Genomic DNA, 16645 nt, shown 5'->3' on the forward strand with positions numbered 1-16645 from the left:
ATTTAAATCAGGGCACCTGAGGGCAAAGAAGATTTCAATAAGATACAGTCAATTTTTTGAAAAGCTATGAATTTTTTTCACCCAAGTCGACCAGAAATAACCACAGTTGATCCCAGAGCAATTTTAAATTTAAAGATAAAACTTAGGCTGCTGTCTTTTGTAACCAGACATTTCTTTCCCATTTAGGTTCCGGCACAAAAATGACCTCTAGTTTTACTTATTGCCTATATTGGCTTATATTCCGACTGAAATATGATACGGTGGACATTTAGACTTTATATCTAATCCGTAGCTATTTTGTCAGTTCCTTCCCCATTCGGATGTCAAAATTATTTTCTTTCCATATGAAAATGCCATATTTGATTTTTTCACAAACATGTATGCTGTACTACCGTGGAAAGATATTCCACAGCTCCCTCCACGTTGTGGATTTTCAACAGTGGGCTGAACCCGATTTAAGTCTTTGCATCTTTATTTCATATTTCCACCGAATTTCATAGCAACGAACGTTTTGTAAAGAAAACGATTTTATCTAGTTTTACTGTCAGAGTTGTGTGGGTCTTTGTGCTTGGTGTTGATTATTCCGTCGAAGATATTACTATTTTTTCATGTGGAGTTTCGAAGGGTGTTTTGCAATGTTCGTTGAGATGTGTTTTTATTTCCTCTTTGTATATTGTAAAATAAATCTTGAATGCCACATCATAATATCCATAAATTTTAAGAAATTATTGATATATAATAAACGCTTAATAATATTTGATATATGTAATGATATTTTTCTCACGATCATTAACTTCCGAGCTACTAAGAGACAAGTAAATATTTCTGCAGCATTAATTTCCGTTTTATGTTTCTTGCATCTCGTACTTTAGAGGATTTATATATTCTATCGCTTTTATATTTAATTATGTTTAGGCTACTTCCATGTTTGGGTTCTAATGCAATGGCCTTGAATGTGTTGGAGGAAAGAATCTTTGCACGACTTAGTTCTCGACTTTCGTTTGTACGTGTATCGAACAACATCTGTTAATTACAACAACAGATGTTTCTTATAATTACACCAAAGTTATTGGTCAATAAATGGTTAGAAGGCAATGCGAGATAGAAGCTCCTGAAATTATATTCAGTATTCAGACGTTTTCTAGGTCATTAAGTTGCATAATTCAATTGAGTGTTTAATCCAGAAATTATCTTAAGAGTATCAACCGCCACGGTAGTTGGTGGTTAGTAAAGCCAACCGGGGTCCACAAAAAGCCCGACTTCGGCCCTTTATAACTATGGAAATATTCTACCGACCGGGATGAAACTCTGGCTTTAGAGGTTTCCCACTAAGGTCTCTAAACGTCCCAAATCATCGAAATCCGTTAAGCCGTTTCGAAGATCCACATATCGATTTTTAACGTTCAGGGGATGTGGTAGGGGGTGGGTGGATGGGTGAGGGTTCTAACATATCTGTGGAGCAATAACGGTAAAAGATACTGCCGTGATACTTAGTTTTTCCGAAAGCCCGTGTTCTGGAGGGGTGCCTTACGGGGTTTGCTTTTTGAAATGAAATTTTAAAGTTACAGTGGGCCATTCAAATTAGCCACCAAAATTCAAATTTCCTGATGCTCAGGTACGGGCTGCTCACAAGGTAGAGAGCGTCTATATTAATGGGTATATATGGCTCTATATTTGATGGAAAAAAGTCAAATCCAGTAGGAATTATTGACTAGTGATTTTTTTTTTGTATTTGATGATCTATTCATAATAAATGTTTGATAACAGAATGAGGGGGGATTAAGAAAATATGACATTTTTCAATTATTGATTTTCTCGTTGAAAGGATAGTTTATTTACGATTTTCATATTCAAGCGAACACTTTTTTCAACGAGCGTTATTTGATTGTGCCAAGAATTTTTCTTCTTAGAACAGTTCAGTTTTATATTTTCTATATTCTTGTCACTGTTATGAAAACTGTGCCGAGATTCTTTATCTCCTTGTCTTTTTTCAATACATGCACATCAGGCTTAAGGAGCCCTTAAATATCAATATTTTCTTTTCTTTTTTAATACATGCATATCAGGTTTAAGGGGACATACCAATATTTCCTTTTCTTTTTAATACATGCATATCACGTTTAAGGAGAAATATCAAAATGTTTTTTTTTTTTTTTTAATACATGCATATCAGATTTAAGGAGAAATAAAACTATATGCAGCTGTTTATGATATAGAAGAGCATTTCCAGACGTCGAATAGTTAAAAGAATGCTGAATAAAAAACAAATATTTGGTAGAATAACTGCGCCAGAGCTTAGCCCTGGAAGAATAAATCCCAGGATGTTTCTGGAAAGGCCAAAGGGCCCTTGAGGATTAACCTGGGTCCTTTCGTTTGATAAATTCGACTGGAAAATGGTCTGCTCGGTTCGTTGCACTAAAAAAAAATAATAACAATCATAATAAAAAAAACTTATCTTTTCTCTCAGCTGAGATAGCTGTCACATACAGTACGTAAGTTGTCTTATTGCCATCAATTACGAATACGTGGATTATGCTGTAGGTTTTAAGTTCAAATATTTTACTCTTCCATAGGTGTTTTCCGGGTAATTGTTAACAAATGCCCTTCCTATCTGCTTTTTGTACTTTAAATGCAAGTCTTAGTATCTACTCCAGGAAACGCTTTTGAGATTACATATTGTTTCGATTGAAATTCCTGCCTGTAGTTTAAAGTACGACTTAACTAAATGGCATTCACAGTGGTTAAAGTATTAATATATAATATATATATATACCATATATATATATATATTGAATATTATATATATATATATATATATATATATATATATGAAGCTCCATAAAAGAATTATTGAACGTTACAACCATATATCTCAAAAGCACTTCTTCTGTGCCCTCTGTTCACTGGTAAAATATGGACAGATGAAATGTACAAGGGTATATATAAAAGCATTTGTAGGTGTGGCATTAAGTCTCCGATGGTATGCAGGTGACCGTTTCCCAAGAAGGAGGGAAAATAAACAATTTCCTAGTGGTTTTTGGCCCCATTAATTTCCGTTTGGCGACGCGTCTGGTGGTCGTGTTTCCCGGAACACTTTCTTCAGAAGAGGTTCTGTATATTAAAACCGTCGATGTAATTTCAGATGTCCAAATGAGTGTTTTATGCCATTTTTTATCTTCATATTCTAGATTTTCAAAGTAAAGACATCCATAGAGCATATAAATATATTATATGGTATAAGTTTTATATATATTATATAACATATATGATATACAAGAACTGTGAACTGAAATTTTATTTTCTGTTCCACAAAAGTGATTGTGTTTGAAATTTTTATATCATATTATATATATATATATATAGGTTGAATTATATAAATATATATATATATATTTATAGATATACAGAATATATATATATATATATATATATATATATATATATATAATATATATATATATATAAATATATATATATGTATATATATATATGTATATATATATATATATATATATATATATATATATATATATATATTTATATATATATGGCATATATATATATGAATATATAATATAGTACGATAATGAAACTAATGAAGGAAACGGAAACACTGGAGTGCTGCAAGGCCTCTCGACGCTAGATCCTTTACTTAGCAGACTGAAGAAATATAAAAGTATGTTTACAAAGAAAGCTCATATAAATGACAGATGGGGATTATAAAGGAAACATATGTACCTGGAATCCAACACAATTGAAGAATTAGTAGAACTGCCAAAACAGGATTACATATTTAAGATTTTTACAAAAGATTAGGATCAACCGTTCAGGAGCAGGGACAGGACAATTAAAGGATTATACAGGTTCATGACTGACCACCTAAAATTTTTTTTTTTTTTAGTACAACACAATAATTCTCTTTTTGTTTGTAAACAATAATAACTTTTGCAAGATGAACATTCTTACAAATAAAAAATTATATTAAACATACGGATACATAGAAAATATATATCAAGTAGCTAACTTATAATTAAGTCAGTGATTTTATCTTTTAGGTCATTCTTGAACATTTTTCTAATACAGGGGTCCAAATAATACATTCCAGGGCTAAGATTAAAATTACAACTGGAAGTAAGCTGGATAATAGGGGACTCCAATAGATTTCTTGAAGAGAAATCTTTCGATCTGGCAGTCACTGAACTTTCAGTCCAATTTATCCTGTGAGAGTTTTCACTTAAATGAATGAATATAGCATTGGATGCTTGTCCAGTTTTGACTGAATACTTTATGTTGCTTAATACGTACATCTGAATCTTTGCTAGACTGGCTAGTATAAAAGAGGGGCAATCCAAACATGGAATTTTATATATTTATGTTGTTTTCTTTAGGGCTATTTTTTTTAACATTTTTTTTTGAGTGTTATTATAAGAAAAACGAGGTTTACATTAAAAGGTTTTAACAATGATTTTATGTTTTCAAAACCACTAAAATAAGGCAAGCTAAGAATGTTCATAGGGTTTCTTTTCTTCATGTTACTTTCACTATAAAACTTTTTGTGGGCTTTGTTATAACAAATATCTAGTATATGTGAAGGGTAACATAAATCTGTCCCTATTTTTCTTATGTATTCAATTTGTTTATCCAAATACTGGGGACTGACAATACGCAAGGCTCGTAAAAACATAGAGGAAAAAATTGATATTTTGATGTTGAGGTGATGGCCTGAATAAAAATGGACATAAGTTAGGTTGTTGGTTGGTTTCCTATAAGTACTGAATTTACATTGAAATTGTTCTCTATGTATTAAAACATCTGAGAAAGGGAGGCAATTGTCTTTTTCTAATTCTTACGTAAACTTAATGGATGGTACCTGGTTATTCAAATTACAGAGTAAATCATTACATCAATACCAGCAGGCAAAACAGCTAAAATATCGTCAACATACCTATACCACTTTAAAGGAGTATAAATGATATTAGGTATATATCGTTTTTTCAAAGAATTCCATGTACAAGTTTGAGAGAGGGGGATAAAGGGTTCCCCATTGCCATACCAAATATTTGTTGGTAAATGCACCATTGAATATAAACTTACAATCACAAATGCACAACCTAGTGAGAGAAATGATATGACTTACAGATAGAGGTAATTCGTGATGGATTAATTCATTACTAAGATACTCCTAAAATAGAATCTATAGGGACTTTAGTAAAAAGAGAACAAACATCAAAACTAACGAATCTATCAGTGGGACAAAAAGTGATTTTGTTTAATTTTTCGACTAAATCTAGACTATTATATACGTGAGAATCTGAGATAGTTCCAAGTAGCGTGGGTTAATGTGTCCACTGTATTCCTGAGTTCTTGTCCTTCGCTGGTTCGAGCCCATGGGATGACGAACTTATTATCAACTAAAAAATTCCCCTTCGGTAACATATATGAAAATATATTATTTCCGAGGTAGAGCGAATTGATATTAAGGACGTTTGTAGTTACTGATTATATATATATATATATATATATATATATATATATATATATATATATATATATATATATATATATATATATATATTATATTATATATATATATATATATATATATTTTTATAAATATTACTGCTGTTTGCCTCAATGTATTTTCTTTGTAGTTCTATCAGAGGAACCTGAAAAGTTGTAGCAGCCAAATCACGTAGGCAAGTTTAAATTGTAATGTTCGCGTGGAGAAAGGATAGGTAGCATTTAGGCATTTCCCCCATAGGAAAATTTCCCATATCAGCCTTAAAAATAGGTGGTCCTAAGGTCCTTTTTCCTTTCTACCTGTCTCTCTTGGCGAATGTTTTTAACAGAGCGTAGACGCCTAGGGCATGACTGTAGGCCTGTTTTTGACCTAGGCCGGTCAGAGAACAGGCAGAGAGAATCAAGCTTTCGGGGAGACAACACTTCCGGTTGGGCCTCTTCCCCCTTTTGTCTATTATTCTATTAGTGAAGTGAAGAAGAAATTGCAAGATATTCCGGTCGTCCGTTGATGCGCATCAACGCTTCGCCCTAAGGTAAAGTCTGTCTTTTGTTCAAAACTTCGCCCATTCTTTTATCCTCTTTTCTGTATTTCCCAATCTTTCTTTGTTTCATTCTTCAGCCCACCATTTAGGTACCCGCTGTTTACGAAGTCTAGATTAAGTCAAATTATTATATTGTTAGTGTTAACCGAATTGTCCCAGTAAGTCTCGGGGATTTAGGCAAGCAAAATTTTAATACTCTGGATTGCTTTGCCTAGTGCTCACTGTTTGGGAGAGCCGTTTTTTTTTTGTATTTAATACCATCTTAACAAGTGGAGATTTTTCTGCGTCTGCAGTTGGTTTAAAATCATAAAGTCTTTATTCTCTTGAATATTCTTTGTTAAGGTTAATTAACCCTTAACTGGCGACCTTTGATTAATTAACGTCTGTCTTTGAGGTTAACTTTTGGCTTCAAGAGACAGGTTACGTGTAATCTTGGTTTGCAGGGCCGTGCAAAATTACGTAAATTGAACCAATAACTGATCAACCAAGAAACACACGTAACATTGACGACCTTGCGTAGAATCTAAAGTAAATTTTAGAGAAAGAATCTGGAGAAAAGGAAATTAATTACATTAATTCCAAAGATAAAAGTCAGATATTGAACTCCATTTCATTTTTCTTCCAAACAAGGAACCAGGCATAATAATAAACAATAAAAGTATAGTGAGAATTAGCGTAGGTAAAGGGTGCATCAAAAGCAGAGCGAGTCATAATTTGTAACGTTGTGAGAAAGGGCATTTTTACCGCGTTCGGCGTTAGAGTTAAGTTGTTCAGTAACGAATCCTAAGACCGAATCCACGGAGCCCATGTCATGTACACAAGTAATTTAGCAATCGCGTCTGCAATTCTGATCGTTATTGTTTGCTCATAGCGGGAATCATTCAAAAACCGCGTCAGTGAAATAGCAAACGAACGGAAATAGTAATTTTACCATAAAAGGTACCTTTCAGCAACGTGAATTTACGCAGGTTGGCCAGCATTTTTTTTTCCATTCTTTTGTTAATGTCCGGGTGAGAAGTACGATAAAAAAAAGACAACGTTGTTTGGTAATTTAGTTTCCCATCCTTAACGTAAAACGCTATGCATGATTGGTATATTTAAAGTAAAATCTGGATACCTGCATTTGTTTCGTTCGTTGTTTTTGAATTTGTGCAAAAAGCAAAAAAATACCGCCATTTTGATTCCTCCGCCGTGTTCGCGCGGTTGTTATTCAGAATTGTTTGAATCTGGGTGAGAAATACCGCCATTTGGGGTTGTACCGCCCAGGTTGTTTTGAATTTAGGCCTAACGGGATTTGGCCGCCATCTTAAGACCTTGTTATTGACTCATTGTTGTGAAGAGCTCTGCTTCCAGCCACTTTTTGGGTCTACTTTTTTTTGGCGTAGTAACCCACCTCCTAATATCTTAGCTAGACAGACTTCGGTAAAAAACCAAAAGATAATTTAGGCAGGGAAAGATAGGCCTTAGTTAGGATTAATACAATAACAAGTTCCTATACAAATACCTGATATAAAAATCATATAAAGAGAATTTTAAAATTTTACGATAAAATTTTGTGACGTCGGCTCCCAGGAAAATTAAGATAATAAAGTAATCGCTCAGGAAGCAAAGACGTGGTGTCTATATCATTTTATTTAGAATCCATGCCATTGTACAATTATAAAATCTTTGTTTAACATGTTCTCAAGCAGCAAGAAATTAGCTGATTGAAAATCTCTCTCTCTCTCTCTCTCTCTCTCTCTCTCTCTCTCTCTCTCTCTCTCTCTCTCTCTCTCTCTTCAAGTAAGCCGTTTCTCTCTCTCTCTCTCTCTCTCTCATTCCTAACCTAAGTCTACTCTGACTCTCTCTTCATTTAAGAAAGAAAGTGCCGACACTAGTGCTAATTAACTGGCCTGACACAGAAATTAAAGCCAATTAAAAGAAAACACCTCTGTCCCACAAGTCAGATGAGGACAAGTTAAGCTTTTACAGTGATAAACTGTTGGTCGAGTGAGGCCTGCTATCCAGACCCAAGCAAACCAGTAGTTTGCACCCTCTGAAAGAAGAGCAGTTAGCTGGGACCAGCCACTCAAAAGGATCTTTAAAAAAAAAAAAAAAAAAAGAAATTCACTTTATTCCACAGTGCCAATAATTTGCTGCACTGTCATCAATTGAATAGCTTACTTCTCTCTCTCTCTCTCTCTCTCTCTCTTTTACCTTTCCCTTTCTCTCTCATTCAATTGTTGCACTCTGCAGGGGTGTAGAGTGCCTTTCCTCCCATATAGCCTAGTTGGACTCCAGTAGAGGGTCCCTAGGAACACATTGGCACCATAAGTGCCACCAAGCAAGCATATCCAGGAAATAAATAAAACCAAAACAAAGGGAACACAGAAGAGAAAGTTCTTCTGGAACCTAACCTGCACCAGTGCCTAGGGATACTGAGTGCCACCAGTGTGACCTGTACACGGCACACCCAAACTACAGTGCCACCTTTTGAAAGGGTGCCACGTCATTGAAGAGACACTTCCTCGCTGCCCAAGTACGCCCAGTCGACCCGGTTAGACGCCCTTCCCCACCAGAACCATGGCAGCAGAGCATTATAAAACCTTCCTGGGGCTGGGGACGGCGGCAGGTCTCACCGGCTCGGAACTTACCACCTGGGTTAAGGAGCAAGTGGACGACTTGGCCAAGCGGGAGAAGGAAGAAAGACTCGAGCAGAGGAAGTATGAAGAAGAGCAGAAGGTGAAACCGAGCAGAGGAGTATGAAGAAAGAGGAAAGAGAAGAGGAAAGAGAAGAAAGAGACAGCATGAGTTAGCCTGCAAGGAAACTGAGTTAGCCTTAAAGGAGAAGGAGCTCGAGCTGAGAGAGCAAAAATGGAGAATGCCGAAGCTATGGCTAGCCATCAAGCCTCCAGTCCTACACCTGCTGCATCAAACGCTCCAATTTCGAGCATCAATTCCCTAGTCCCCAAGTGGACTGAGGATTTGAGCCAGAAGCATGGCTGGAGGAGATCGAGGCTCTTTTCGATAACTGCAGCACCACGGAGACGGAGAGAGCCTTAATACTAGCCAAGCATATGGAGGAAAAGCCAAGGCAGCGCTTCGCTCACTGGAGAAGAGCCAGAGAGGCAACATGGCGGAAGTTCGTAGAGTCATTACAAAGGCCTACGAGATAACCCCAGAAAAATGGAGACAACGGTTCCGAGGTCTTGCCAAGGAAGTCGGCTGGTCTTGGACAGAATGGGCATGTCACAAAACCCAGTCCGGCACGCGTTGGTTCGACTCCTTGGCCTGCACGGCGTTTGAGGATCTTTTCAATCGGACCATGCTAGAAGACCTTTTCCAATGTGTGCCTGGGCCCCTTGCTGTATATCTTAACGATAAACAGACCCTCCACACTTATGGAAGCTTGTCGCATGGCTGATTCGTGGGAAACTTTCAATCAGTCGCATAGCACCTCTCAGAAGCGAATCATCCCTCCAGCCTACCTCTCGAACTCCACTCGCCCAAAGAATGGACTGCCTAGCAAGACCATGTGCAACTATTGCAAGAAGGGGGCCACGCTGAAGCTGAGTGCCGATACAAACTCGGCAATAATAAGCAGCCTAACCCTACCAGCCAGAACTCCTCCCGATTCATCCGCTCAGCCCTCTCCTCCAACAGTTACTGCAGGCCACCGAGCCATCCAAAGGCCGTGCAGATCCTGTGGGGCTGCCAGCCACTACAATGCTGGATCTCCGGCCTGTCCACATCATGTCCCCACCACAAAATTTGTCAACCTAATCAGCACTTCATTCTCTGCTGCTGGTCCGCACGGATCCTTTACCCGAGAGACTGGAAACCCAGTTCATCTCGGTGGCCCCTCTTCAGAGCACTAGCCTGCCAGTGACCCTTCCGGTCACAGTAGACACTGCGGCAGACATTAGCCTGATCACTAGGGCCCAAGTGCCAGCCGGTGCCATGGTTGTGAAGAAACCCGGTGGGAAATGAAGTGGATAGAGGGCCACACCATTACCGTTCCACGGTCCAACTCCAGGTTACGACACCTTGGGGCACGATACCCCACCGCCTAGCGTGGTAGGTGGAATTCGGCCCGAGTGGCCTTCTTGTTGGGTCGGGATCTTCTCTGCGAGGAAGCCCATCACCAACGCCACTCCGCAGCCGCGTTACCTCCTCCACGGAGGCCCCATCTAGAACTCCATAAATGTCAAACCTCCACCTTCCGCCCATCAAAGTGGTCCGCGGAAGGGGCACAAACTCAGACTATTTCAGGCCTAGCCCTCTCCAATCACGAAGGGCTGGCCCACCAAGAGGTCCCCCCCTCCCCGAAGAGATATTCAGGAGGAGCAGTACCGCTGCAGGACGTGCAAGTGGGCAGACCACTCCACAAATTGGGAGGGCTGCCCAAGCAAGCAACGCCCAGCGGACGCCCCGAACAAAACTCTAGGAGAGGCTACGATCTCCTGCTGGGGCAGGAATCTCTGCCGCAATGAAACCCAAGTCGTCCGCGAGGTATTGCACCTCCGGACCCCCTTGTCAGGCATGCCTGACCCTCAACTGCTGCCAGTGCCACTTGCGAGCACTGAGCAGTGCCAGACCCGTCCATGCCGGGTTGAGCTACCAATGGAAAGATGATGCGGGTCAAATCCTCCTCCGGAGATTTAGGATTCCCATGCAGTTGATCATCGCGAACTGGAGAGCCTCCAGCACCCGAGACTTCTTCCTCTTGCAAATCTGACTCAGGGGATGAACCCTGGAGGATCGAAATGGTACCCCTTCTCTGGAAGACCAGGAACTGGCCTCCTCGGATGCAGGAGTCGAGTTGCTCGCTCCGGTTGTCGCAGCAGCCGGAGTAGGGAGTCCTCCTGCAGCTTTTGCAGTTGCCCCTGACTTCGCGCCCGCTAGCCCTTCTGGCCTGTCCCCAGAGTCGGTGCCCTCATCACCTCCTGGGCCTGATACTGATAGGCCTTGGAGGAACCAGAAGAAGAAGAAGAAGAAGGGGCGGAAAGAGCCCAGTAGTTGTGAGCCATAAGCTCATCCTGGCACTAGTGCCCTCTCGGCACAGTGCCCTACCATCTTAGAGTGATCCTGGCCCCTTGCCCAGAGGAGGTAGCCAGTGTGATCTCTTTTTCTTGTACATAGCCTAGACTGCCTTAAGTACAGTACATCAATTTAGTAGCCTTATTCCTTCCACTTACCACCGAGCCGCAGTAATCACGTAAGTAGTGTAACTAATTTCAATAATCTTAACTATTGTGAAACGAGCCACGATGCTCATGACACGCATGGCCTAAGACCTCAGTGAGGCACCCATTTATCATATGAGGCAACCCTCATGAATTAACTAGTAATTATTAATTGTATTAAACATAAACCAAGTTGTAATTTAGTTAGAACATTAACTCTTATGTTGGTGCTATGGTCGGGTTAGGATAGGTTAGGCTAGGGAATACCATAGAATGTACCACTAGGCTAGGTCTAAAAAAACATCGTGATTGTAGGAGGTAGCCTATAATAACCGGAAGCACCTTCTAGTACTATTAGAATTAGGTAAAGTAATGATTATAGCTCATATCCTATCTAGGGTTAGGTAGTTCTGTACCTAGGTAGGCTAACCAGGACTAATCTGCTCAGGGGAAGAAGAGTAACCTAATAGAGGCGAACAACTTATTTAGTACAGACCTTCACGCTGCGAAAAGGGAGTGAAGGCCCTCTTAAAGGGGGAGCTTTTATAAATATTTAGACTGTTCGCCTCAATGTATTTCTTTGTAGTTCTATCAGAGGAACCAAAGAAACAAGTAGTGGCCAAATCAAGTAGGCAAGTTTAAATTGTAACGTTGGTGTTCGTGGAGAAAGGATAGGTAGCATTTAGGCATTTCCCCTATAGGAAAATTTCCATATCAGCCTTAAAAATAGGTGGTCCTAAGGTCCTCTTTTTCCTTTCTACCTGTCTCTCTTGGCCGAATGTTTTTAAAAGAGAACGTAGACTTTCTAGGGGCATGACTGAGGCCTGTTTTTGACCTAGGCTGGTCAGAGAACAGGCAGAGAGAATCAAGCTTTCAGGGAGACAACACGTCCGGTTGGGCCTCTTCCCCCTTTTTTTGTCTATTATTCTATTAGTGAAGTGAAGAAGAAATTGCAAGAAATTCCGTTGCGTCCGTTGATGCTAACAACGTTCGGGCCCTAAAGGTAAAGTCTGTCTTTTGCTCAAAACTTTGCCCATTCTTTTATCCTCTTTCTGTATTTCCCAATTTTCTTTGTTTCATTCTCCAGCCACCATTTAGGTCCCGTTGGTACGAAGTCTAGATAAAGTCAAATTATTATATTGTTAGCGTTTCAATTGTCCCAGCACGTCTGCAGTATTTAGGCAAGCAAGGTAATTTTTAATACTCTGGTATTCGTTATGCCTAGCACTCACTGTTTGGGGAGCGTTGTTTTTTTTTGTATTTAATACCATCTTAACAAGTAGAGATTTTTCTGCGTCCGCAGTTGGTGAAACATGTATCATAAAGTCTTTATTCTCAAATATTCTTTGTTAAGGTTAATTACCCCTTAACTGGCGACTTTGATTAATTAATGTCTGTCTTTGAGGTTAACTCTTGGCTTCAAGAGACAGGCTACGTGTATTCTTGGCCTTCAGGGCCGCGGTAACTTTACGAAATTAAAGGATTACATGATCAGTCAAGACCCACGTGACTAATATATATATATATATATATATATATATAATATATATATATATATATATATATATATATATATATATATATATATATATATATATTTATATATATATATATATATATATATATATATATATATATATATATATATATATATATAAATAATATGTATATAAAAGTATGTGTAAATAAAAGAAATAGCAAACACCACTTTTTTTTCGTGATTTCTTTCATAGGGTTTATGTACAATCACTCAGAAATGTTTTGCAACATACTTCAAAACTTTTCGGACAACAGCTTATAATAGCGACAGCTGGCGCTATTTGGCAACTCAGTTGTAAGCACGTGAAACAACTGAACACTAGCGGTGGGTCCGAGAAATTACCTGCAGTTTCCCTTAAACAGGGCTTTTTCTGATTCTGCTTACTGTTGTCATACTTTACTTAATAAAAGGATGTTACTATAATACTTCAGAGGTCATCGCTGTTCTTATGTTTTATCTCCTTCATGTGTGAACTTTGTAGACATAGGCCTACAGCTGTTATAAGTTGAAGTATTAGTCTTATTAACATCAACAAATATGACTTTTGTAAAGATTTGCTTGCACATTATTTTTAATCAAATTTTTGAATGACTAATCCTGTGTATATTGTGAACTAGTGAAACTTAATATAAAATATACTTAACTAGACTAACAGATTTCATGTCTGTTTTTGTAATACATAGAATATAATCGTGGCACACCACACACACACACACACACACACACACACACACACACACACACACACACACACATATATATATATATATATATATATATATATATATATATATATATATATATATATATATATAAATGCCGTTATGTGTAATTTCTCATTTCTTTCATGGCTACTTAGGCCTATCATTTTGATGCCTCTTGTGAAGTTAACCGAATATATAACACCTATTTTTGTATTTCTTATTATCTACATAAGTCTCTAAAGAATTAAAATTAGCAAGAAGTTCAAAATTAATTTAGTTATTGCTAAATGCCAGCAGTGAAGAAGACTACCATGCTCAACAGTGGAGAATGTCTCCTCCTCATCGCAAAAGATGATTCTCACAGAAGTCATCTGCCACTGGATTATTTGTAACGCAAACCCAAGCATCTATTTTTTATGTTTCGTTGATATGAAGTGTTTCTTGGCAGGAGTATGATGAAATAATATCTTGGTCTCATGCAGCCTGTTATGGATGGTTTGAGCAGCAACTTGAGGGGAAAGCGTAATGTTCTCTCTTTATGGCAACACTGGCTTGTCAGGGGAGTTAGGCGGAGCTCCTTCAGTGATCATCCGATGATGATCCTTAACAGTAGTGCAACAATGGGGTCGTCCTCCACCTTTTACAATGAATTTATCGTATTTCCACATTCTCTCTGTTGTTTTATTCCTCTATACATGGTTGTTTTATTTACGCTAAGCTGCCGAGCAATATCTACAAAAGAGATATTAGTCTTATGCAAGCTAATGATTGTGGTGCGGCTGAGTCTGTTGCCGATCTTATCGGTGCAAGTGACGAGACAGTTTAGTTTAATTTTCCTGCCCAAATGTTGGAGTCACACGAATAACATACGATGTTACAAGATTTTTTCTTTTTTGTTTTTGACGACAATAATGGTTGAATTCTTTCTTTCTTTATTTATATATAATTTCATTGATGATTATTCAATATTATTTTATTAGTCAATAAGCTTTTATCTGCATTCGAAATATAGTTTCTTCTTTGACTCTTTTGCCCAATCATCTGAAGTGGAATTTTTCAAAATGTTTCGTCATTTTTCGTAATATGAATTTTTCACTCGCCATTCTTTTTTATATTGTGAACCGTATGATTAATAACCAAAGTCGAATAAGAAAATTACATTTCCTTGTAAATATCAAAAGAACAGATTACTGTTAGGTGAACGAAAACTTCTGGAACATGTTGCAAAACATTTTTGAGTGACTGTACATAAATTAGTGTTTACAAGTGTCGTTGTAAAGTGCAGTGTTGCTTGTTTGTAAAAACACTTCTTTGTTTAGCAGTGCCTTTTATTTTCGGTGAGTTTGCAGTTGAACATTTTATTACTAAAGCCAACTGCGTAAATCTATGAAATTATGTATCTCATCGCAATCTATATATCCAGTTTAATCTAGCGTTGTGCATTTACTATTCGGGTCTGTGAAACTGTTGGCAAAAAGTATTATGTTAGAGAACTTTTTGTTGAATCTCATAAAGAACAATCGTTTGGACAATGTTTCGTTTTACACTTCATTTGTTATGCAAGTGAGTGTTTTGAACCTGTATAGTTAGAGGAGTTTTTATAAAATACTGTTAATGAAATGAAGTGCATTGTTAACTTTCATCTTTTGACACATTACATATGACACTTGGGTTTCATTTATTTATTGCCAGAGATGTGTGAAACATTTCCATATTTTAGGTGTTCATCACATTTAACAAAATAAAATTTCGCAATTAGTAATTTGTGAAGTAGATTCAGAGCTTTTATGAAAAAATCCATAAGTATCTAATATATCGTAGTATATTAATAAGTGTATGTTTATAATGATACGAACAAGCACGCACAAAAACATTGCCGTATTTAGAGGCATTTCAGGGCTTAATGGTACGTCAAGGTAATAACGGTTGGGCATAAGAAATGCATATATTTTTATTTTACAGTTGCAAAAAATATAGTATGTGCTTGTGATAAATAACTTCCAAGGGCCATATTTGGGTCATGGGTTACTTGAATCCAGTTACAACCGACCAGGACCTGAGTGTTTTTTGTCGTTAGTCGTATGATTTGTCGAGTGTTAGTGGCATACGGTCCAGATTAAGATTACAAAGTTCCTTACACCTACCTGTTCGTTCATTATTGCTTTACTACAAATTTAAAACTCGATACAATATTACTATTGGTCTCTGAATAAACTATTTGGTAACTTGACATAAAGTTTTTACAATTTACAGCTACCGTCATGGTAACTGTGATGACAGTTGTTTTTTATGAGATTGTATAAACGGCAGCCAAGTACGAGTATTTTCGGAGTTGGACATATCATTTAGACATGTCCAATAAATCTTTATATAATAAAAAGAGAGTTATTCGGAGATGGAATGATAAAATTCATACATAGTTGACCTGTACATTAGAATCAAAAGAGAGCATAAGATTTTAATTGTCGTATTGAACGCAATAGTACTTACGAGTACAAACCTGCCATTCAGCGTTGGTGAATAACAGTTGTTATAAAGACTTGCATCACCAATATTGAATTCATATAGTTATATTTTTGAAAACACATACCTAAGCTATACACAACCAGTGTTGAATATGTAAACTTATCCTTAGTTTCGGTTGTGATGTTCTTTCTCAGAAACTTATGGTGACGAGTCGCATTAGAGATTAAATGCAGATGAATTATTTGGTGCGTCTTGCCAAGTTATTGAACAAGAAGCCAATTTACTTTATGGTTACCATATTTATGAAAACTATACTTCATTTATCAAGAAAACATTTGTTATATAAGGAAATAAAAATGGCGCTTAGTATACTTGATCTGATTCCTTATAAATGGAAACGCAATCATCTGAATAGAAATAATAATGATAATAATTTTAAGCTGTCACGGAGAATATTTTCCCATAAATATTCCGGAACTAGTTATGTATGTATGTATGTATGTATGTATGTATGTATGTATGTATGTATGTATGTATGTATGTATGTATGTATGTATGTATGTATGTATGTATGTATGTATGTATGTATGTATGTATGTATGTATGTATGTATATATATATATATATATATATATATATATATATATATATATATATATATATATATATAATTTTTTTCAAGAGCCTAACCAGGGGTTGATCTATCTA

Source organism: Macrobrachium rosenbergii, chromosome 41, assembly GCF_040412425.1.
Source record: "Macrobrachium rosenbergii isolate ZJJX-2024 chromosome 41, ASM4041242v1, whole genome shotgun sequence".
Taxonomy (NCBI): Eukaryota; Metazoa; Arthropoda; class Malacostraca; order Decapoda; family Palaemonidae; genus Macrobrachium; species Macrobrachium rosenbergii.